The sequence below is a fragment of the Aphelocoma coerulescens genome, chromosome 9, assembly GCF_041296385.1.
Source record: "Aphelocoma coerulescens isolate FSJ_1873_10779 chromosome 9, UR_Acoe_1.0, whole genome shotgun sequence".
NCBI classification, from domain to species: domain Eukaryota; kingdom Metazoa; phylum Chordata; class Aves; order Passeriformes; family Corvidae; genus Aphelocoma; species Aphelocoma coerulescens.
The window spans coordinates 21,618,784-21,641,694 of NC_091023.1; the positions used below are offsets into that span (position 1 = coordinate 21,618,784).

The window sequence follows — 22,911 nt, forward strand, 5'->3', positions numbered from 1 at the left end:
GCATTTGTACCAGCTCACTCTTGGTAGGGCAAAGTTCCAAGTCAGGTGCCTGCAACTGCTTATGAAGGATCATCTTTTCAAGACCAGAAGGGACTGTTAAAAAAGTTTTCTTTTTCTCTTGGGATACTGCAAACCAGAGAATTTAGCACTGTTATTACAGTGGTTTTTAGAGAAACAACAATGGAGTAAGGTAATAAATTTCCTTTTCATTGTGATGGAAAGTAGGAGCCCAATTCATTCACTCAACAGTTACCTAAGGATTGCCTGGTCTCTATGAAAGCCAGAGAAATCCCACAAAGAACCAGGGCAGGGAGCAACCGTAAGTGAAGTGGGCTGGAAGAGTTTTCAGGTCTAAGCAGATACCTGCAAACACAAACGTGCAAAAAGCAGCCTGTGGGGGAGTTGGAACGTGAGGGTTGCCGTGGTTCCTGAGCAATCAGCCAGGCACATCCAGCAGCAGGGAGAGGTCTGGGGACAGTCCTGGGATGCTGTGCAGGGAAGTGCTGGGACAGGAGCTGGGCTGGCACAGGCTCTGCCACTCTGACAGAAACTGTCCAGACAACTGCACCTACATTTCCTCCCGGAAAAATGAGGTTCCTCACTCAAAAAGCAAATCTGGGAGGGAAATAAAAAGCACAAGATGTGGCTACTTCAGCATAAAATAGGAGATACAGTTCTTAAATGTATGCTAAGGGGGCTGGAGTACAACAGCTTTCCCAAACACAACACTCTTCTTTGCAGCACAGCCTCTCTTGAAGACTCTGCTGTACAAAAAGGGGAATCCTTCTCATCAAGGTCATGACTCGAGCAGACTTGTCTCTTTTTGAACTCTTAATAATGTCAAAGAGCCTGAGGTCTGCCCTCCAATCATCTGCCAGTCACTTTTTCAGGTGACTCCAGTGACCAGCACTCACAATGTCATGATACAAATTGGCAGATGCCTGTTGCCAGAAAACTTTATTCTTGTCAGCTCAGCCATGTGAGTAGCAGTAGGTGGTAGTAACTCACTGTCATGCACAATTATATTTCAGTGGTAATAACACTTCAGTCAAGGCTTCGCTGCTGGAGACCCTTAATATGGCTCAAGAGAGAGGGTAAGTGGTGAGACAGAGTCAAAAACTCAAAAAAGAAGTTTGGAGTCTGACTAGGGCATGTACAGAGTTCATATCCCCAAAGGTAATCAGTCAGCAGTACACCAGAAAATTGCCCAAGCTGTTGTGAATGACATACACAAGGAAATATATTCCTACTTTTTTCTTAATTATAAGCAAGGAATGGCATTAAAATTCTTTCTACCATTCTTCATAGGCTGTTCTTATACAAATTACTAAAAATTAACATCAAAGAGGAACAAATGAAGAAGGGAAGTGAGAAAAAAGAAGTCTATTAGGAATTTGCCCTCAGGAAAAAAACAACCAACAACCACAAAGAAAAACTGCAAACAAACAAACAACCCCCCCTCCAAAACACTGCAAAAAACCAACCAAACAAAATGCCCAACAAATCCCAATGAAAAAAATATTGCCACTTGGTATATTCTGTACCATCATAAAACCTAAAAGAGTAATTTACTCAAGCATTTTTATGAGTCAGAGGCAAGTTATCCTCTTAGCCTGCATAGCTGAGCACTGTCATGGGACACAAGAAAAGCCAGAGGCAAAACCAACACAAAACAAACACAAACCCAAAACCAACACTCTTTCGCCCCAAATCCTCCTAGTTTGTAAAAACAAATTACAAACAAGAATTGTTTTTTGCCTCACAATAAAGAGGGTCAGCACAATTTTTTTTCCTGGAAAATCTGTCTTTAATGGAATCCCTAATTTACTCCTTTTTGCTTCAGGAAGGTGAATAAAAGTAATAGGAGAAGAAATCAAAAAGTATCTGCAAAAGTTGATAGGACCAAAGATAAGATCTTAATATGGCCAACTGTGTACCAGCTTTGCTTTCTCAAAAGGCTGCTGCTCACACTTATTTTTAAAGCCTGACTCATCCTGGTTTGAATTTGATTTCTGCATCACCTGGATTACAGAGCACCCTGCTTTGCAGCTGACTCCATTCAGCATTTTATTTTGTATTTTTTAATTTCCTTTCTATTTAAAAGCAAAATCTTGCCCAGAATTGGAAGTTTTCCATTCAGGTAAGAAACATCTATAGAAAGGATTTTCTAGCTGATTCACCAAGACCTTTTCATGGTGATTCATAGGCCAAGTGATACCATTAGATTTGGTGTTGCCAGAACATTCCTACAGTACAATTTAATATTAATTGGAAGTCTGGTTTCTCCCTTAAGTTCCTGGGGAAAGCAGCCAGACCTGATAATGGAAAATGAGAAAGTACCAGAGAATTATCTGTGTAAACTGCAATCACAGGACAAGTGCTTAACTCATAAAGTAGTGCAATGAAGAGGAGAAAGAAAGAAAGAACCAAAGAAAAATGTTACTAAGTCTCTGAACTTTAACTTGTATCCTCACAAGCTCACTAACTCTGGTGCTCCTTCCCAAAAAATGTGTTATATCTGCAGTGTTCCACTGCCTCTGTACTGGTCCCTGTGGTAACTTCAAGAGCTCTCCTTAGCAGGTTCCCTTGATTTATCCCAGTTAACACACTTTAAAGACAGAAGGAACCACTATTAGCATGTAGGCAGAAAGGCAAAGAATACCCTCTGTGGTGATGTCTGCAGAGACTTATGATTTTTCATAGGATGGCCAGGGTTGACAGGGACCTAAACAACAACTAGTTACAGCTGCCCTAGTGTGGGTATAAATTTATGTGACTTACATGTGGTTTACAACAGGTAGAAGGTGAAAACATAGTATTTTACATTTCAGATCTATATATTCTATTTATGACCTAGAGATGAAGAGAAGTCTGATCTGGGCATTACTAAGCTAAGAATTCTAGGCAAAAATCAAAAAACTCAGACTGCTGGGTATTTCTTGGCTATTGACACTTGTCCATTGGCAATGACACGTCAATAAGTGGTATTTCAAAGACTGGTCACTGGCTACTGTAGGATATATTTTTTACATTTCAAGTAATCATTTAAAGGCACAAAGCAGAACTTGGTTTCAGCTGTGAATCCAGTTCACTCATTTTTACCAATCCCTTAAAACCCTTTTCACTTTTATGCATTCCTAGTCCATGTATGCTTCAGAAATAGGACACTATTATAAGAAATCCTTTCCTGGTCAGAATCAAGATGTGTGAGAAACTGCTCTGAAGCAGATGGCTACTTGTGAAGGGGTTAGAAAAAAAGTCATATAAAACATTTTGATCCTCTAAGTATAGATTATTTCACTTAAAGCACCTTATTTATATTATGGATGAACCTATACTTATTTTAAAAATGATAAGTTTAATTATAAATTAAATACAATTCTAAAAGACATCCCTCTCTGACTGACTGAAAGACTAAAAATATTTTTTCTTAAATAGTCTCCATTTCCTGAAAATTATGTTTTTTCTCATCGGCTGAGGGATTTGCAAAGCAGCCCATGAGATATCTGGACTAGTGGAATGCTGATCAGCCTGGCAGATGGCTCTTTTGGGCCAGTGTTTTCAGAGGGTTTGATCATTAACTGGGATTGACCTGTTGGAATGAATCCAGAGGAAAGCCACTCAGCTGATCACAGAGCTGGAACACCTCGCCTGTAAAGACAAATTGAGTTGGGGTTATTCAGCCTGGAGAAGGCTCCAGGGAGACCTTGGAGCCCCTTCCAGTGCCTAAAGTGGCTACAAGAGAGGTGGAGAGGGGCTTTGGGCAAGGGTATGGAGTGACACGACAAGGGGCAATGGCCTTAAGCTGGAAAAGAGCTGGTTTAGATTGGATTTTAGGAAGAAATTCATTTCTGTGGGGGTGGGGAGGCAGCAGCACAGGTTGCCCAGGAAAGCTGTGGATTCCCATCCCTGGAAGTGTTCAAAATCAGGCTGGATGGGGGTCTGAGTAACCTGGGATAGTGGAAGGTGTCCCTGCCCATAGCAGGGGAGTAGAAACCAGATGATCTTTAAGATTCTTTTTAACCCAAACCTTCTGTCATTCCATGATTGCTGGTTTTGCTTCTCATGGACTCAGGGCTGGACATTTGGACATTTTCTTGTATCTCACCTGGGATGGAAGTGTCATATCTATTAAGGAAATCGTGCAGATTAAATGTGTTTCATAAAATGGTGTGACACATCAAGTACATCCCAAGTGGTGCTACATAGTAATGTGACAGATACGTGTGCCTGAATGTACACACATATAAAACATATAAAACCCTATATTCAAGTACAGAGACATTTTCTGTGGTCAGCACAGAGGAGTCACACTGTCTTCCTTACAGGACTGTTTCTCTGACTGATCTAATTAAGTATAACATTGCATGTGCAGTAATTATTCTATAGAAAATAATTCCCTGTATTCAGAGAACTTTCTGTCTTAGCATTTAGAGAAGTTTCTGATTTCTTCTTTTACATACTACCTGAACAAAAAAAAAGGTTATGAGATCAGCCATAATTTTTCCCATTACAGGGACAATAGGCTGGCATTCTTTGAAAAAGTGTCCAGCTACACAAGTTTCATGAAAGATATTTTCCAAACCCAGTGCAGTCTGTTGCTGTGCTCAGGGTGTATTTAGCTGACTGTATTTAGTACCACATCACAGTGACCCTGCTGTTTAGGAGAGTATGACATTTGGGCTCCCTTTTCTTGCTGATCAATAAAGCAACAATGGTTTGTATTTCCTTATATTTCCTTTTGTTTCTTTGTTGTTTGATAAATATTGATACTCTTAGGCTCCCAGGCCCTGACATGGCAAACATATCCACATGACTGCAACTAACTGAGGTGAAGCAAACTGGACCACTTACTGAGAAACATATGCATGCACTTAAAAACTTTATGAGTACTTCAGCTAAAGAACATTGCATCAATTTCAGGCAACAGCCTTATTTCAGTAACATCTCTGATGCCCAAAATCTGCTTGAAGATACACTTGATAACACATCCCATTGTTTCCTACAGTTTCTCTCACTGTTTATCATGGGACTGAAACCTGGGTGCTTGATTTTTTTTTTCATAGTCTCATATACAAATTTTCACACATAAAGATTACAATAGAATGGATCAAGATATAGCTGAATTTTTACAGAGGTTTAAAAGACCATTTTACGAGAAAATAGTGCTACTGTTACTATTTCCTACACAGAGAATCAGCCAGTATCTAGGGAAGCACAATGATAGCTGTAACAGTTAAATTTGCTGGGTAAATGTAGAAATATTTTCCTGTGATGCATCAGCAAAATCAAGAAAAAAAACAAAACAAAAAGCCAACAAAAAAAATCATACAAAATGTCAGAATATTCCCAGAGGCCTAAAATATGAGAATTGCAACATTAACAAACTTTTGTGTGAGATAAATCAAGTAAATTAATTTAGGACATCTGTAGCTGCAAACACTAGTGGGAATGGCATACAGCCTACCTGACTGCAGTTACTCCATATGTGCTATAGACATAGAGCAACAAATAATATTTTGGGTCACATCTTACCTTAAATACCCCAGCTGCTCTCACAAAATTTGGTCCCACCTTTACCAGAAACCAGCTGGGTGTCCTGGCCTGTGCCCAGTGTGAGATCTGCACTGTGGCTTTGCCCTGATGAAAAGAACTTGTCCTTCAGGTTTGGTTAGAAACTGAAGCACCTGTTTTGTTTCAAAATCCTCTGAGAAATCTATCATGAATATAATGTCAAAAAATGTCAACAAAAGCTGCCTCCCTCTAGAAATGTTTTTTTGGAACAACCTGTGGTTGCACTGCAGTTCAGTAGTTCACAGCTATCTGCAGGAGCACTTTGTACCTCCACTTTGAGGAGGCTGGAGTCCCACAGGGAACTATTCTTTTTTCCTGTATATTTGACATGTTCAGCTGTTAGTGCTCATTATGGTCATTATGAGTTATTACTCTTCATTATGCTGTTAGGCAGATGACACCTAGATTTACTGAACTGATGCTGATGGGGGTGGAAGAACCTTTCTTCTCAGATACAGATCTTCTTCTATGATCAAAAAGGAGAACTAAAATGGTTGAGATGAGAGGAAGAAAAAGAGGTATTGGAAGAAACACCACACTTTGAAACCAAAACCAGTGACATCAAACCACATCTGCCATTCAGTGTCGTGTGTACACAGCCCTGTTACATTCACCTCCCTCTGTTTGTCTCTCTAACAGGCTCTGGGAACCATAGAGCTCAGCAACAGCAATGACTCTAAGCTAATTTAAAGAATAATTCCAATATTACTGTTCTATTTCCTCTGCTCCATCACTCATGCAATGACACGTATCACTTTGGCCACTTACTTTACTGATAAAATTCAAGATAGCCTTATGCACTACAATTTAATTATTCTCTAAAACAAAAATAGAAATATTGGCATAGACAGTTTCTGAAAATTTTACCAAAAGCTGTACAGCAACAGGACTCCTTGGAAAAACTACTGAACTGCGGATTTACTTTTTCCATTTTCTGTTAATACAAATCAGATGCAAATCTAGAGTCTGAAAGGTAGCAAAAATAGTCAGTCCCATAAAAACTTACAACAGGTTAAATTCCTTAAATAAGTTATCAAGTTACTTTTTTCAGCCACCATTATTTACTTTTTAAAGACTTTGATGAGCTATTCAGCAAAGGGGGGAGAATAGGTGACCAGCTGTGATACTTGATTTAGTTTTTTTATGTGAAGAACAAGAGATTAAGCTTCCTAAAAACCAAAATGGATCACGATGCCAGATTTTTGGTCTCTCTTCTGTTACTACTCAGGATGTAAGGATACAGTAAACTCTGGCTTTCAGATTGACACAGGTCCTTTATTAACTTCCCTGCATGTCACACAATTCAACAGAGCACTTGAGCTCCTTGACAAGAAGCCCTGGAATGGAGTCTCTGAGGGTGTGTGGTACTACAACAGCTTTAAGTGTTATGCACTCATGGGTGTAAAGTGCCTTGTACTGGATGGAGGATCAAGGGAAGGGAAATGCCACCACTACCTGCTCTTTGTTGTAAAACAAGAGAGAAGTGAATAATAATCGTTCCCCTCCTGGGTTCCACTCAGCTGTGCACGGGCAGCAGCCAGGCCAATGTTCCCTGGCTGAGAGACAAAGCAAATGCCATCGAGATGAAAGTCTGGGATGAGATAAGTTATCTTAATCTCCCTGTTACATCTCAGAAACCAAATATTTGCACTGTACATAGCTACAGTATTGGAAGTCTTGGAGTTGTAAGCCCCATCAATCTCTCTGTAATGAATCAAAGAGAAAGCCATTAATTAATTAGTCAGGTATAATTAACAAACAGATAAATAGCATGCAGTGGCATTTGTGTAATCCAGAGAAGTTTTAGCACTCTGGGTATTTCCAGTATTGTCTCTTCTGCTGGGAAATAATCATAAAGGACACTAAAAATCTTTTTTTTAACCAGACAAATCAAGCCAGAAAGGCATATCCCAGCACTGTGATACAAAATGCCAGCTCAGACTTATGGCATGTCAATTCTTTCCTGCTAGCCAAATTTTCAGTGGTGGAAATCTCTGGAGAGAAAAAAAAAAAAAAAAAGGAATAAATATGTATATCCTTCAACCTCTAACAGACTGAAATGGAATTTTTCTGTCAGAGACAACAGCTTGTATCTACTTTATGTTGATATCATTGTGACAGGAGCAATATAACTTTTAAATAAATATAAATAAATGTATATTCTGAGTTGATTTCCTAATCATTGATGAAGGAATTCTCTGAATAGCTTTTTGTTCCTGACTAACCATTGCCCGATGGTTAATCCTCCTCCAATAAATATAATCTAGTGCTTTCTTTATGACCCAGACTTTTATTGCCAGATGTCAGGAATGCAGTGGACAATTACATCACATTACAAATACGGGGCTTGATCCAACACAGTTAAAATTAATGAGTTTTTTATTGCCTGAAATTTTCTAGAATCAAGGACATAATTAAAAGATATGGTCTCACTTTTAAGCACAATCTATGCATTTGTGATAACCCTATTCACAGTATGCAATAATAGTGTGACTATCTTATACATTAAAAGGTCAGTATGGGTGTAGTTTTCACTGGAAAAAAAAGTTGTTTTCAATAGTTGGGTTATGTTTATTTAAAATCAGACAATTTTTATTATTGTGATCCAGTAAAATGCTAAAATGGCTTTATTAAGATAATCAAGAAAAATAAGTCTCTTTAGAATTACTAATATTTATTTTAAAATTGATACGTAAACCAAATATTGGTCAAGTGGAAATCACACTTTTTCCTGCACTGAGATTCCAAGGGGAAAATATTTATTTTTCCAGTTTCCTTAAGAGTAAACCTTCACTATTTCCTTTACTGTGTTCACCAAGACTCAGACTCAATAAAAATCTATTCCATGTTACTTTTATCCATGTAAGCAACCTAACTGCAATCAGCAGAACTACTCATATTTATAGTTAATCAGGACCAACAGAAATCATAGTGGTTATAAACCCACAAAAACTATTTTAGCAGCAAAGAGCAGGCACACCAAAAGGAAGAAAATATCAAACCCATGGTTTTTTAAGGGGTCTAGACTTCCTCCTGTACTCTTTCTGTCCATCATGCTCCTGAGATAGCCTTTCTTTTATCTCAGACTGCCCTCTTCTTCAGGCTGATGTGAAATAATGTGTAAATTACAGAATCATTAAGGTTGGAAAAGACCTCCAGGGTCATGAGGTCCAACCATAAACCCAGCCCTGCCATGTTCACCACTCAACCACATCCCCAAGTGCCAAAGCTCCACCTCTTTTTGAACAATTCCAGGGACAGGAATGGCACAGCTTCAGATCTGAGAGGACAGTTAATTGTGCTTGAAAAATACCAGTGAAGCCAAGAAGCTTAAAAAGAAGTAGACATCTTTCTGAAGGAATGAATGAGTAGAAGAAAATGGAAAATAGGACTGTCCTCAGCAGGACCAGGAGTTGGAGTTTGATGATCCTTGTGGGTCCCTTCCAACTCAGGATATTCTATGTTTCTGTGGAATCATAAGGCAGAACAGTTTGGTGCAGTAGGAAATACAATCTTGTCTAACTGAAATAAAAGCAGCAGTTCTTTTTTAAGATATCACACAACCTACAATTTCATTCCTGGTTTTAAGCAATTTCGTGTATTATTAGTATTTTCAAGATCTTTAAAGTTGCTCAGTATGTGCTACAAGTCCATTCCTATAGTGCTATTTGTTAAAGATCAGAGAACTTTAAGGAAAACTTTAGCACATGTTTAAAGTTGCTTTAAATTACACAAATTGCTAAAACTTCTACACTCTCCCTTTCCTGCCTTTAGTGCCACAGAATGTTTGCTAGCATGGCATAGAAAAAGGAATTGTGAACTTTATAGTGCAGTGAACAAGTGATTGTTTGTCCTGCTGAGTGCTAGTTCTGACCCAGGTAGCAGTGTTTTATAGTCTGAAGATCAAAGTGCAGCTTACCCATCAAAATCACATTCCAGCTTTGTTTATTACTCTCTTAACCTTTCATCTGTGCTTTACACAGTGCTGAGAAATATATATATATATAAAAAATGTTCAGAAAGCCCTGTTTTGGTGAGTCATCTTTACTTCTTTACTTATCAGAGTATAACAAGCTCTTTGCTCTTCTTGAAACTCTTCCATCTTTAAAACTACTATAATATTCCTTCTGAAAAATGAATGACTTAATATACAAAATACATTTTCAGCTTTCAGAAAAAGTACTTCAACTTGTTTGATTCACCTTAGAAATACTGATGTTAAAGAGTTGATAATATTGAAAACACTTAATGAAATAATAAGGTTTGTCACTAGCATTAAGTTATATTTTTTTTGTTGTCTTTTAAAACTAAAATTTTTGGGTTGTAAATTTCTTTTTTAAGGAGATGCAGCAAATAATATAAGATATATGTAAACACTCTCAAGGGAAAACACACCCATTTATCAGTTGGATTCTTACAGAGAAATCCCCAAAGATGTCTCTAAAACAGATTTCTAGGCTCTGCAAGTTGTTAAGCACAGGATATTTAACCTCCTTTTTGCAACTGCTTCATTCCAAAACATTTCACTACTTGGATTTACTGAGAAGCTGCTTTTAAAAGTACCTTCAGTCTGCTTTATTCATGTCAATTGCAGAAAGCTATTAGCTGTAATTGGAAATTTAATTTTTTTTTTCCTTTTTGCTGCTTTTAGTGTATGATCAGCTTCCAAAAAGTAAGGGTTTAGGATTTCACTAATGTACCCTAAGTGATGTATTCATCTGTAGCACAGGCAGATTTTAGTTAAGAAATTGGTCTTTATCAACTTGTGATTTTTCAATACGTGTCAAAAGATGTTAAAAAATATGTCCTCAGGAATTGCCAAATTGTCTGGAAAAGGAACAGTGAGATGAGTGACAGCACAGAGGAAACACTCTGGCATGACAAAAACAAAGAAAAAAAACTCCAGGATGCCAGTGTTGGAGGCTGAACCTAAGTAAATGTCACCAAATTAGAACAATTCAACATCCAGCTTACACTGGATCCCTTCTTAGAGGAAAAACAGGCAAAGAAGGGAGAGAAATAGTAGTCTTCCACTGTCTTATAACTTGCAGGCAATCTTTAGGATTCCTTAAAATTAGGAGCTCCATTCCCAAAAACCCAAATTCCAGCGGAGAAAGCTACAGCATAAGACTTCACTTGATCTAACCTGTGACCATTTGATTCTCACCCACCTCCACCCCCCTGTTCAATTCTTGGGCAGTGCTACAGTAAATGCAGGGTTTACCAAAAGACCTGGAAAGGCTTAGGTGTGAAAATGGTTCTGCATCTCTTCTCTGGACATAAGCCTGGTTAAATTTTCAGGAGACAGATCATTATCTCTCACTGCCAGGCTGTCAAAACAGAGCCAGGTTACTCCATTGGAATGGCAGAATAAGCAATCCCTTCAGTGCCCATGAGCCACAGGCTGAAACCATAGCACATGTGAGTAGCTGATACATCTACTGGTGTCAAAAAAAGGTAGTAGTGCTTTGCAGAAAAGTGTATTTGTTGCCCAAGACAACTATAATGGGCTAATTCATTTTCAGGAGAGCCCAGACTATGCAGGGAGAAGGTTTCCAAAGATAATCAGGAGTTAAAAGACCAGGTAGATGTCTAGAGAATAATTAATCTGCCCTCTCACAGTACTCAGGACCCACTGCTCTGCCTTAAGATCACAGAATCACAGCCTTGAGGTAACTGGGACCTCTGGAGATTTCAGGTCACCACCTCCCCTGCTAGACCAGGGTCAACTACAACAGGTTACTCAGGCCTGCATCCAGGTAGGGTTTGAATAACTCCGTGCCCTGGAGACTCCCCAGCCTCTCTGGGCAATCTGATCCAGCATCTGACCACCCTCAAAATAAACAAAGATTTTATTTCTGGACTTTCCTCTATACTTGGTGCCCACTGCCACTTGTCCTTTTGCTAGATGCCACCAAGAGTCTGATTTTGTTTTGTTAAATCTTCCTCATTCTCTATAAACTCACATTGAAGCTAGTGAAAGCCAGACTCCTTCACAAGTTTGTTTTAATTTCCTTTGGCTTTTTGCATCTTGCTCGCTTGGCAGGGAGAAGAACCACGTTCTGAATATGTTTCTGCTGTGTTCTGCAACTTTGCAGGATGACTTTAGCAACAAGTAACTGTTAGCACACATTGATCGTCACAAGTAATTTTGTTTCTTTCGGTGAGATCGATTATCTTTACCTAAATCATACAGATCTCCTGGGAGGAAACAATGAGAAGATACAAAAAATGTGATGGGAAAAGCTTTTAAAGGACTAAAAAAGTTTTAGCAGCAGAGGAGTAAGAGCTTGTGTAAATGAAAAGCACAATCTCATGACAAAAGCTCTCAGCTGTACAGTCACACAAAGGAACTTACCTATTTCCATCATCCAAATGCCAGCATTCAGTTGTTAATGGGAAATAAACCCTCTTGGGCTCATTTTTCAAAATTATTTTGTTGGAGTATTGTGAGGGAACAATATAAAAGCAGAGCAAGAGTCACATACTCTGAATGCAATATCCAGAATTCGTTCAGAGTCATTCTGGAACACTGCAGACTGCAGGAGTGAGCCACAGGGGTGCTTGGAAGAATGGGAGTAAGAGAGAGAGAAACAAACACATGGACCCAGTTTTCTTTGGTGCTCAAGGCAGCAGAAACCAAACCTGCACCTCTTTCAGAGACACTGCACCAGGCTGTCCTACAGATGCAAAACCTTGTCGATACAAACACCTAATATTTCCTGTTTGTGCTTAGTCCGGGTAAAAATAGATCAGGTCCTAGCAAAGTTGATGGTTCCTAATGACAGCTGCTCGCCACCACCTTGCAAGAGGAGATGCTCTGTGATAGCCTGGAACGGGATCTGGTTGCAAGACAACACTGTCTGCAAGAGAAGGGCTTTTTTCAACATTTTTAAGATGATCCAGACTTTTTTCTAACTCTCAGCTGCATCTCTGATGCACTATAGCCAAGCAATGATATTTTTTGTTCATATTTTTTATGTCTCGAGGAAACAAAAAAAGCTTAAAACTGTGAATTTATTCTTCATAATACTTTTTCAATATTATCAGTTCCACTACACCTACTGAATATACTCCTGCTTGTAAATTTGTTTGTACACAGTACTTGCAAAAGAAACCTATCAAGAACATCTGCTGCCATGACTGAATTTGAACCAGAGATCAAAACACTACTTATGAAATATTTATAAAAAGAAACCAGCCAACAACTATATAGAACTTTCAAAGGATAAAAAAGCAACATTATGTGCTTATGAGGGGTAAAGGAAAAGAAATGTGTGCATTGTTTTAAATCCATTTAAGAATGGAACCTTAAATTTGAAATTGTGATCATTACTTCTATAGCATCTACCTTAGAAAAAACTGCAAACATGAAATTCAGGCACTACCATAGGTGTTGAATTTTGTGATTGTTGGAAAATGCATTTAATATCTTGTATTTATCAATAATATTTTTAAAGCACATATTCAGCTGGAGGGAACCCACATTAGAAAAGCTCTATGCTAGCACGGTAGTTGTCAAGTGATTTCTTTGTTATCAGAAAGAAAATAAATGAAATAGTGAGTACATTTCCACTTTAGGTTATCTTTAATAGTAATTCAAGAACCTAATGATAACCAAAATCCAAGCAATGTGCATGCAAACAGCTATCAGTTACAACAACAGGAGAAACCCAGTGATGAAAGGGACTTTAAGCTTTGAACACACAGGATGGGCAAGCCCATGAAGTATCAAAAGATAAAATTTTAGGTAATAGAACCACAGAATGGTTTGGGTTGGAAGGAACCTTAAAGATCACCCAGTTCCATCCCCTGCCATGGGCAGGGACACCTTCCACTATCCCAGGTTGCTCCAAGCCCTGTCCAGCCTGGCCTTGGACTCTTCCAGGCATGAGGCAACCACAGCTTCTCTGGACACCCTGTGCCAGGGCCTCTCCACCCTCACAGGGGAGAATTTTTTTTTGATATCTAATATAAACCTACTCTCTGTTTGAAGCCATTGCCCCTTGTTCTCTCATTACAGGCCCTTGTAAAAAGTCTCTCTCCATTTTTGTAGCTCCTTCAGGTGCTGGGAGGCCACAATTAGGTCACTCTAAAGCCTTTTCTTTTCTAGGCTGAACAAACCCAATTGTCCCAGTCTTTCCCCATAGGAGAGGTAAATGATCAGAAAAAAATGGTGGAAAGAAAGTTAATATCCCTTTTAATGTGAACATTTCCCTTTCACTCCACCATAATTTAGCCATCCTAGTTAAGGACTACATAATGGGAAAAGGAAAATATTTAGAGAACGTTTTTCAAGAGGCACATAATAATAAAGTGAGTGATTCTATCACCAGGGTGCTCAGGAGTGCATTTTAGAGGGTCATTAATATGGTTCATGGGTAGCTGGAAGCTCATGGCCTTTGGCCCCTCAGCACACAGGGCTGGGTGAAGGACACCCCCCTGTGTGACTGCTTTAGTAAAGCCTCACAGATGGAATGCAAACCCATCTCCAGTGGAGACACAGCACCTACCTGGAGCTGAAAGGAAAATTCCAGTCATTGAAGCAAATCAATTAATGTGCAATAAATTATACCGAAGAGTAGGGATGGAAACAAAACATTTTGGGAAGAAATTCAGTACCCTGTGTGTTTCCTGTTGGAATGAGTAATAGGATACAAATAACTGCTTAGCAAACTCATGGGATATTAGAACCTAAGTAAGCAAAACAGCTTGGGGGTATGTTTGCCTTATCTTTTTGAAATTATATGGAGTTATATGGTGCTCTGCCTCCTTTCTTTTAATATTTTGTGGTTCTGTACTGAGCGCTTCATTCTTCAATAATAAAATAAATAGTAAAGAAATTTGTCAGCATACCTATGGAAATTTAAGACCCCTCAACCAAAATCCTGGTGGAAAGCCTTGAGAAAATGAACAAATTATAATGAATAAGGGAGATTTCATAAAAACAAACATCCAAGAACCAACAAAAAAACCACAGCAAAAATGATTTTTAAAATCAGTAGAATTCTTGGATGCGTACCAAGTCACCCAGACAAAGACTTCTCAATTCTCTTTCATTCTATTTCATAAGAATCTTGAAAAAAATAGTGAAAAATTACTGCAGAACAATGAAAAATGCCAGTGAGATTTATTTCTGAAGTAATAACCACCCTAAAACATGGAGGATAGATTTCAAATTCTTAATTAAAGTGTATAGGTCATCTTTCTTTTCTCAAAAATATTTTTAGCTTGCAACATATAAAACACAAGATATATTCAATATACTTTTACAAATACATAAGTATCTAGTATTTATATTTGCTGGAAGGCAGTTTTCATACTTTGCTTAACAAAGGATATTCACCAATATACATAATTTCCTCTGGCCTTTTATAGACCTTCATGTAGCAGTTTTTCATGTAATAAGGTATTCAAATGCAGTTTTTGCCAAAATAATATTTATTTGCCAGTACATCTTGGGATATAAAAAATCAGTGTATCAATCAATGCAGTCTTCTATATATTCTCCATTAGAAGGTAATGCGAATTGCAACATTTTTACTGTAGTATTTTCTAGGTTGGCTGAGGCAGCCATTTACACACGGATCACACATTAAATAGAAGAAAAAATTTAGGGCTCTCTCTTGCAGTACTGCTGCCAAGAGAGCTTTGTTCCTCTAGATCTATTGTTCACATTACTCTTTTTGACCATTAAAAAGTGCTTTTACAACCTTAAAATACAGATCTTGTTCATCTGATTCAAAAATATCATGGGGTACTACATCAAGGAAGGATCAGAATAATATTTGAGCTAGTACCCATATATGTAAACTAATTTGCACACGAAAACCCCATAAAATGAGGAATTTTATGCAATTGAAATGTGTGAAAAATGAGAGCAATATTTGCAATGGAAATCCCTGTCAAAATATCTATTGCTTCCAAAGCCCCACAGTACACAGAAGTGCTTAATTTAAGCTTCGGAAAACTATTTCAATATATGTAATTAAATGCCGTGAACTGGGAATTTAGAAATATTCTATCTACTTGTCCTGCTACTTCTGTCATAAATGTTGAAAGAATTTTCATTCACCTTTTTCTTCTGGGCTTGAATTACAGCTGCATAAAACTCAGGAATGCAGAGTTCCCAACCCACCAAGGCTGGGCACAGACCTGACTTAGATGCTGAGCTGCAGAGTATTTCTTGATGTCTTTCTGCTTGGGTTGAAAAACAGAATATTGGGAACTCAGAGGATTATTTCTGTGTGGGAATGATCTGCAGTGAGATACAAATTGCATAAAAATCCCAATTTATCCCCAGCTCTTGGCTTACAGTCAGACAGATCCTTTCCTGGGAAGTTTGGCATTCTGGCAAAGCCAGAGCAGCCTAAATTCTGTTTGCTTCTAAGGATGGAGCCAAATGTGGCTCCCCACGAAGTCTCCCATCACAAGACAACCAAAGGCTTAGGATAGTGTATAGTGTAAAATACAGGTACTATTGTACAGCTGAAACATTAAAAATACAGCAGATTAAAGGTTTTGAAAGGAGATCAGTGATGGTGCAAAAATAATTCAGTCAGATATTACAGCAAAGTGAAGGTAGCTACACATAGCTAGATGATAAAAATTACAAATAACATCACGTAGGATTACAGGGTCAAAGATTTGGATTTTTTTTTCTGAGGCAGTAAGGTATTTATAACTTGTCTTCGGTGAGTGCTTTTTCTTTCCTATTTTGCAAATATTATCATGCTGAAGTTTATTATGCACTCAAAGATAAATCTGCTATTTAGAAAAACTGGGATACTTTTATTATATGATTAAATATTGATGAAGGAAATTTATTCTACCAAAAAGTAATATGTCTTGACAGAAGTGACACAAACTGCTCTTGTGCCAAAATGAATAAAGTGTGTTACTTGTTATTTTTCTGTTTACCAGAAAAGAAGTCTAGTGAAAAACATCAGAATAAACATGTTATTTAAAAGGTACCTGTACCAAGATAGAAACCTATTCAATGGCAAATAAAATGATGCCTTTGTGCCCTAAAAAATAGAGAAGCGGGTGTGTGTATGCATCTATCCGAGCAGGTGGATAATGTCAATTGGCTGTGCTAGAAAAAGCACAAATAGAAAAGAAATGGTTCATTTTAAGAGTGCACTGTTTATTCAGGGTTCCCATTTCATAAATATCTTGCCTGCTGTGCTCTGCAGTTGACCCTTGAAACATCTCTAGTCAATAACCCATTGTTTACCACACACCCATTTTGTCATTTTGGTGGTACAGACTCAAGTGTGGCAATCTTCCTTTCTCTGCATACCCCACCTCCCTCTGGCTGGCACCAACTCAAAAAAAAAAACCAAAAAAACCCCACTAAAATATCATTAATTACAGCAGGTCTGAGATTTGAATGCTAATTCTATTAATGGACCTATGAAATTAGGACACTGCAAATCTAGATGAGCCATGCTTGGGCCTCCTGCAAGCTGGGCTGCCCTGAGGTTACCTGCTGTATTAAATAAGAATTGCCTAATACATTTTTAGAATTGTAAGTATGTGTAAATCAGCCCTTGTTAAGTACAGCACCAGGGGGAATAGATAACTGCAGTACTCCTTCTATCTTAACTCCTATTTATCTAGAATCAAATTCATTTGGAGGCCTTCATACCAAGACTCTGTGGTGCCCCAGGCTAAGGTGGGATCAGATCAGGCCTTCTGGACACCCTCTCTACTGTGTAATCCTAAAATATTAAAATTTCATTTATATCTAAAGGAAAACTGTTATGAAGCTTCCAGGGGTCCCTAAAAGTATTTATAGATTAACATTCCCTGCATGTTCTTCCATTTCAGAAACTTTGAATGATTTTTGACTGCACATTTTGATGTGTTTTGCTATTAATTTTCCGTCTTTACTTTCAATGTAATGTACTTTTAATTAGGCAATAATATATAATCTTCTGCTCATCTATCACTTTTACTCAAACACGTTAGGAAATGGATAATAGAAGTAAGGCTCATCAGAGACCCTTTAGAGGTGCAGCAAAGCTGGAATAAAATGCCATCTCCTGACAGTACCTTTAAGGTTTCATAAAAAGATAATGGATGTGCTTGTCACCAAAGCTAATGATCAAACATTTTCCCACTTTTACTGGATATTAAATTGTGAACTATAAAAGAAAACCCCACAGTCTAAGCAATGTAGGAAAAAGAGTCTTTTGTACATTTTTTATCTCCTTTGATATCTAACTAACATAAACCTTCTTATTGCACTGTTACTTTCACTGAATGGCCACTATGCCATGAGATGCTTACTTTTACTGAAGTGAAAAGGCTTCTTTTCAGGAGAGACAACTCTCCAGGTTGCAGAATAAGAACATAATAGGTTGTATTTGCAAAAATATTTAAGTGAAACAGGACACTAGTTCATCACAATATCTTTATGAAGATGACCAAAGCTTTTTCATCTGATATGAAGCAATTTTTGACAGGGTTATATCTAAATTTTATACATTATTTTGAATCATATTTTACAGATATCTTCTTTTTAATATTTTCAGTAGTGTTACCATGCTGTCAAAATAGAGATGAGCAAGGCAGTAAAAAAACCCATCCAAACTATAGAAACAATACAAAGTAAATAATTACCAAAATTAGGGTAAATCAGTTTGAGAAATCAGATTAACAGTGAAAGAAGTAACAGGCAGGTACTTCCATGTTGCTCTGAAGCAGCTTTCATTACAATATTTTCTCATCTCTGTGACCTGCAAATGGTCAGCTGATAATTCTTCATCCCGTGAAAAGGTTCACCTGGCTGCATTCTGGAATTACCATGGCACTGATGCACATGAACTTGATCATAAAGGAAAGGCTGTGCTTTGTTTTTTTTTTTGGCCTGTTGGCAATGTGCAGCTCCTTGCTGAGAGCAGGATGGATGAGGGCAGAAATTCTGGGCATGGCACAGGTGGCCCAACACTTACTACAGGGCTGTGTCCTTATATTCCATATACCTCTTTGGCCAATAAGAGCTTGCAGGTTGGCATCATTCTGCACAGCAGCAAATGCATTTTTGAACCAGAAGTATTTTCCTAATGTACCCAGACACACAGCAACAAAACATTTTATGGCCTAATAAGACTCATCCTCTGTCACTACATTACCCATGAAGTTCCAACAGGAACTAAAAAAGTTAAGAAAAGGCTTTTGTGATGGTATTTTTCGCTTTGTTCTGTTTTCTGTCACTAATCTGGGTTTTATTTGGCATGAATGCTGCAGCCCAGCACAGCTGGCTCACACAACACACTGCTGAAAAAGGGACTTTTGGGCTGCAAAACACAACAAACTTCTAAGAACAGCTCTTCTCAGAAGCAGTTCTGTGCAAGAGGAGCAAATACCTTTCCACTCCCCTCATTCCTCGTCACATCACTTCAAATTACAGGCAACCAGGCTCTGTCACAAGGGGCTGCCCTGCACTGAAGAGCCCCATTGATTTCAGTGCAGTTATTTTGGAAATAGTGTACTGAATAATGTTAGAAGAGCTTTCAGTCTGCTGCAATGACTTTACTTGCAACATTAAAAGTACTAACTGGCAAAAAAACCCCCAAAATTCGAGGTGGTGGAACACCTGGATAAGTGTTTTCTATTCAGTAATCCCAGTCAACATTCTCTAACTAGAGCATGACAGAATAAATGCAAGACTAAATGACAGTAATACTTTCTATACCTCCCTCAAAAGGGAAAATTTCATATAATTAAAGAAGGCATGAAGAAGACAATCTCACTCATGGGTGTGCTTCCATTGCAACATGAATTTTGATCTAAAAGTTTAGAATGTTTGCCTTCCTAATGCAGACATTATTCAGAATGCCTAAGAGAAAATACAAAATACAGACCATTTTTTCTTTTTTTTTATTAACACCTTTTGACCCAGACCCTTGGAATGACAATTTACTGTTTCTGTAGGGACAACCACTGCCTCTTCAAGAGGTAAAAATTGGAAATTTAAAGCAGTGCTCAACACAGAGTTTCCCCTGAGTCATTATTCCTTCCCCCAATTCAGTTTGTGACCTTCAATAAAAATGGAGGTTTTTTCTATTAAAGTTTTATTAAAGTCCTGTGTCTTAAAGATAATCAAGAGCAAAGAGTATAAATTAATAAAATGAAGAAACAAATTCCCAGTTAGCATAAACCAGCTCTCTCTTTTGTCTCTGCTACTGAAATCAAAAGCAGTAGTAGCCAATGGTGACCAAAAGCATTCTCCTTCTCTAAATAAACCTTTCATAAGGAAGAACACAGAAAACAGCACTGGCAAATCTGTCGATCATGATCTTTTCTGGACATTGAATAGACTCCTTTTATAAATCTTTTTCATTTTCTTAATGAAAATTAAATAAAATGCTCCTGCTTTTTACCAGATGGATATATTCTGAGTAAACATTTGACATCACAAATCAGCTGAGTTTAAAATCCAAACTTCATATTTGTCCTCTCCCAAAAAGAAGCCATAAAAATATATCTGTACTTTCCTTCAAGGATATTAGACTGCTTCTGCAGTATTTCTTCTTGGTGAAATTGCTTGCACAAGACTTGCATTGAAAAAGAATCTAAAGAAGACATAAATAGTCTGCTTCAAATGGCTTCTTATTCAGTAGTCCTCAGTTTCCCAGGGCAAACAGTTCTCTTTTCCATCATCTTTATCTAAGGACAGTTTCTAACAGACTTTCATTCTCAGACTTGTTTCAAAGACAAAATTGGGCCAGGGAACTCACCAGGGCTTTGGGGGTTTTTTTGGATTATGTGTTTTGTTTATATTGTTGGTGCTTTTTTTGGTTTTGGTATGGTTTTGGGTTTTTTTGTAGTTTAAATGCACTTGCTCCGTCCTTCTTTATTTGTTGTTGTTTTCTTTTTACCAAATGGATTTCACTTTTAAGCATTTTTTAATGATTTATTTAGAAGTAAATCTTGCATCTCCACAAAACGCAACTCCTCAAGCAGATTAGTCCATAAAACAAAGGATCTTTCAACTCGGAATAAACAGAAAAATAATCTGAACTGCATCAAAAGCTATCTACTGTGGACTTAACAGCAGTACTGTGAGGAACCTAATGTCAAAATCCCCAGTCCCATCACGACTGATCTGGAAGAAAATGTTGCTATTGCAGCTCTGAACATTTACTGAATGATAGTGATTTATCAGGTTATTCATTTAAGAAAAGTCAACATCTTGGTGAAACAATGGCAGACAACTCACGGAGATCACCTAAATAAAGACATATATCCACAAAAAACTGATACAAGAAACCAGACCAATAAAGGTCACATGAAAGGGAGAAGACAGACCTTATTTTGTCCCTACATCTTCTCCTGTGATAAATAATTCTTTAAATATTCCTTCTGCCTGTAAAGCCAGGCATTTTCCCACAGACACCAGTCAGTGGAGCTGGACCTCTCACCTCGTGGGATATGATCAGGTAAGGGAAGCTGAGAATTTTCCACCTATGTTTTCATAAAACCATATCTCAATGTGACTGCAAAGGGTAACATCCTCCTGGAACAAGGAGGAACAAGGGTTTCAAAACATCAAACTTAAAAGCTGATATCTACTACGATTATGCAAAGTCCCCCCCGATGGTATCTGTAGATCAGAAAAGAAAGAAAGGCAGGAAAAACTTAAACTGCTCAAACTTTCTTTTCTGATTTTCTTTTTTTTTTTTGCTGCTGTGTTTCTCCACTACCTATTGAATGATACATCATCATTATTTGTTTAATACACAACAGATAGGCGTTGCACCAAATACAATGGATGTATATGAGTTCTACATAAACAGCATTGGTTTTACTAAGAAAACCCTGCAAACCTGACACAGAGTTATTTTAGTTGGTTTGAAAGTAATATCAAGCATTCATACCAATCACTAGATTCTGCTGTGAATTTTAGAGGTTTTACTGTAATAGGTCCCACTTAAAACAAAATTAGCTCTTTGACCCTTGAGGCTCAGTAAAGACCACAAAACCCAAAGAATCACAAAAGCATGAACAAAAATTAAATCCTCCTAAGCTCAGTGAGATGTTAGCTGTGGGTTACCTCAGGGATCAGTGTTAATTTAGAAGTGGAAAAACCATTATCGTCAACAAAAGTGTACTAATTTTCATCTTTCAAGCAACTAGCCCTTTTAAACACTGCAACTACTAATGACTGAGGAATAAAACTAAATAATATACAAAAATAAACAGCCCTTCAGATAATAGATACTTTCTTTTATACTGGCATATAATACAGAGAAATTTTGTTTGAGACATCAAAGACAGGCACTGGTGTCAAATTGAAATGTTGATTAGAGGCACAGGTAACAGATTATTTATTAACTGCTGTACTAATATGTGTCCAGGACTTGAAGTCATCACGTAATTGGAAAACAGGAGGAAGAAAACCATACAAAATACCAGAGCTTCCATACTTAAAGTGGTACCTCATGACTGAAGCTTCCAGTACCAAGGAAATAAGTCCAGACAATAACAGTTATGATCTTTCTGGAAGTCATTCAATTCCGTGTAAAACAGTTGTGATAGAATAAGTTTCAAAATCTAAAGTCAAAATCCATTCCCTCCCCCTGAAATTAGGATGTTAAATTTTTAACAAAAATGAAAATGTTGGAAGAAAATTACCCAGATGAGCAAAGCAGAAGAACCAAGGCTTTTGGGGACTGTGCTAACTGAATTCAAAACACCAAGAACAGAGCAACAACGAACAAAGAACGACAACCCAAAAGTAAACCAGAGTAGGTGATATTTGAAAATAAAGTTGACTGGTCTTCAGAACAAACTCTCTGCTGTGAATGACACTTGGTGTGTCACACCCCTTCAGATGTTACAGGGAGCACTCTTATACCTATTCTTATACCTATGTAAGTCTTCTGAAGTTACTGTACTGATCTCCATAATATCCCAGGATCCAACTCCTGCTCTCAGGAGTCTTAGCATGCAATATTTTGGTAGAATATGCAGAAACACCCCGCCTACAATCAATGCAGAAAAACCCCCAAAAAAATCATATTGTCTCAAGAGCTGGTGGACTTTATCGTGCATGTGACTACACTGAGCAAATAGGGGAGGAATTTTTTTTCCATAAATAAAAGGTCCCAGAGGGAGACCACACGCCCCTACCAACAGCATGAGCACATTCTATTGAATGTATTTGAAACAATCAAAGGTAACTCTTTCATTCTGTAATTCATTATCTGGAAAAGAAATACTAGAGGTATTTGAATGACACCCATGACACTTCTCAAAACCACAATGAAGCTCAAAACAAACAGGTAAAAAGATGTTTTCATAACATCCTTTTTCAAAGCATGAAAA

At 37.8% G+C, this 22,911-nt stretch overlaps 1 protein-coding gene across 11 annotated transcripts in view; it reads right to left on the minus strand.

Moving 5' to 3' along the window:
• NLGN1 (neuroligin 1) overlaps positions 1-22,911 on the minus strand; it is a 428,954-nt gene that overhangs the window by 171,203 nt on the left and 234,840 nt on the right. The window lies entirely within an intron of this gene.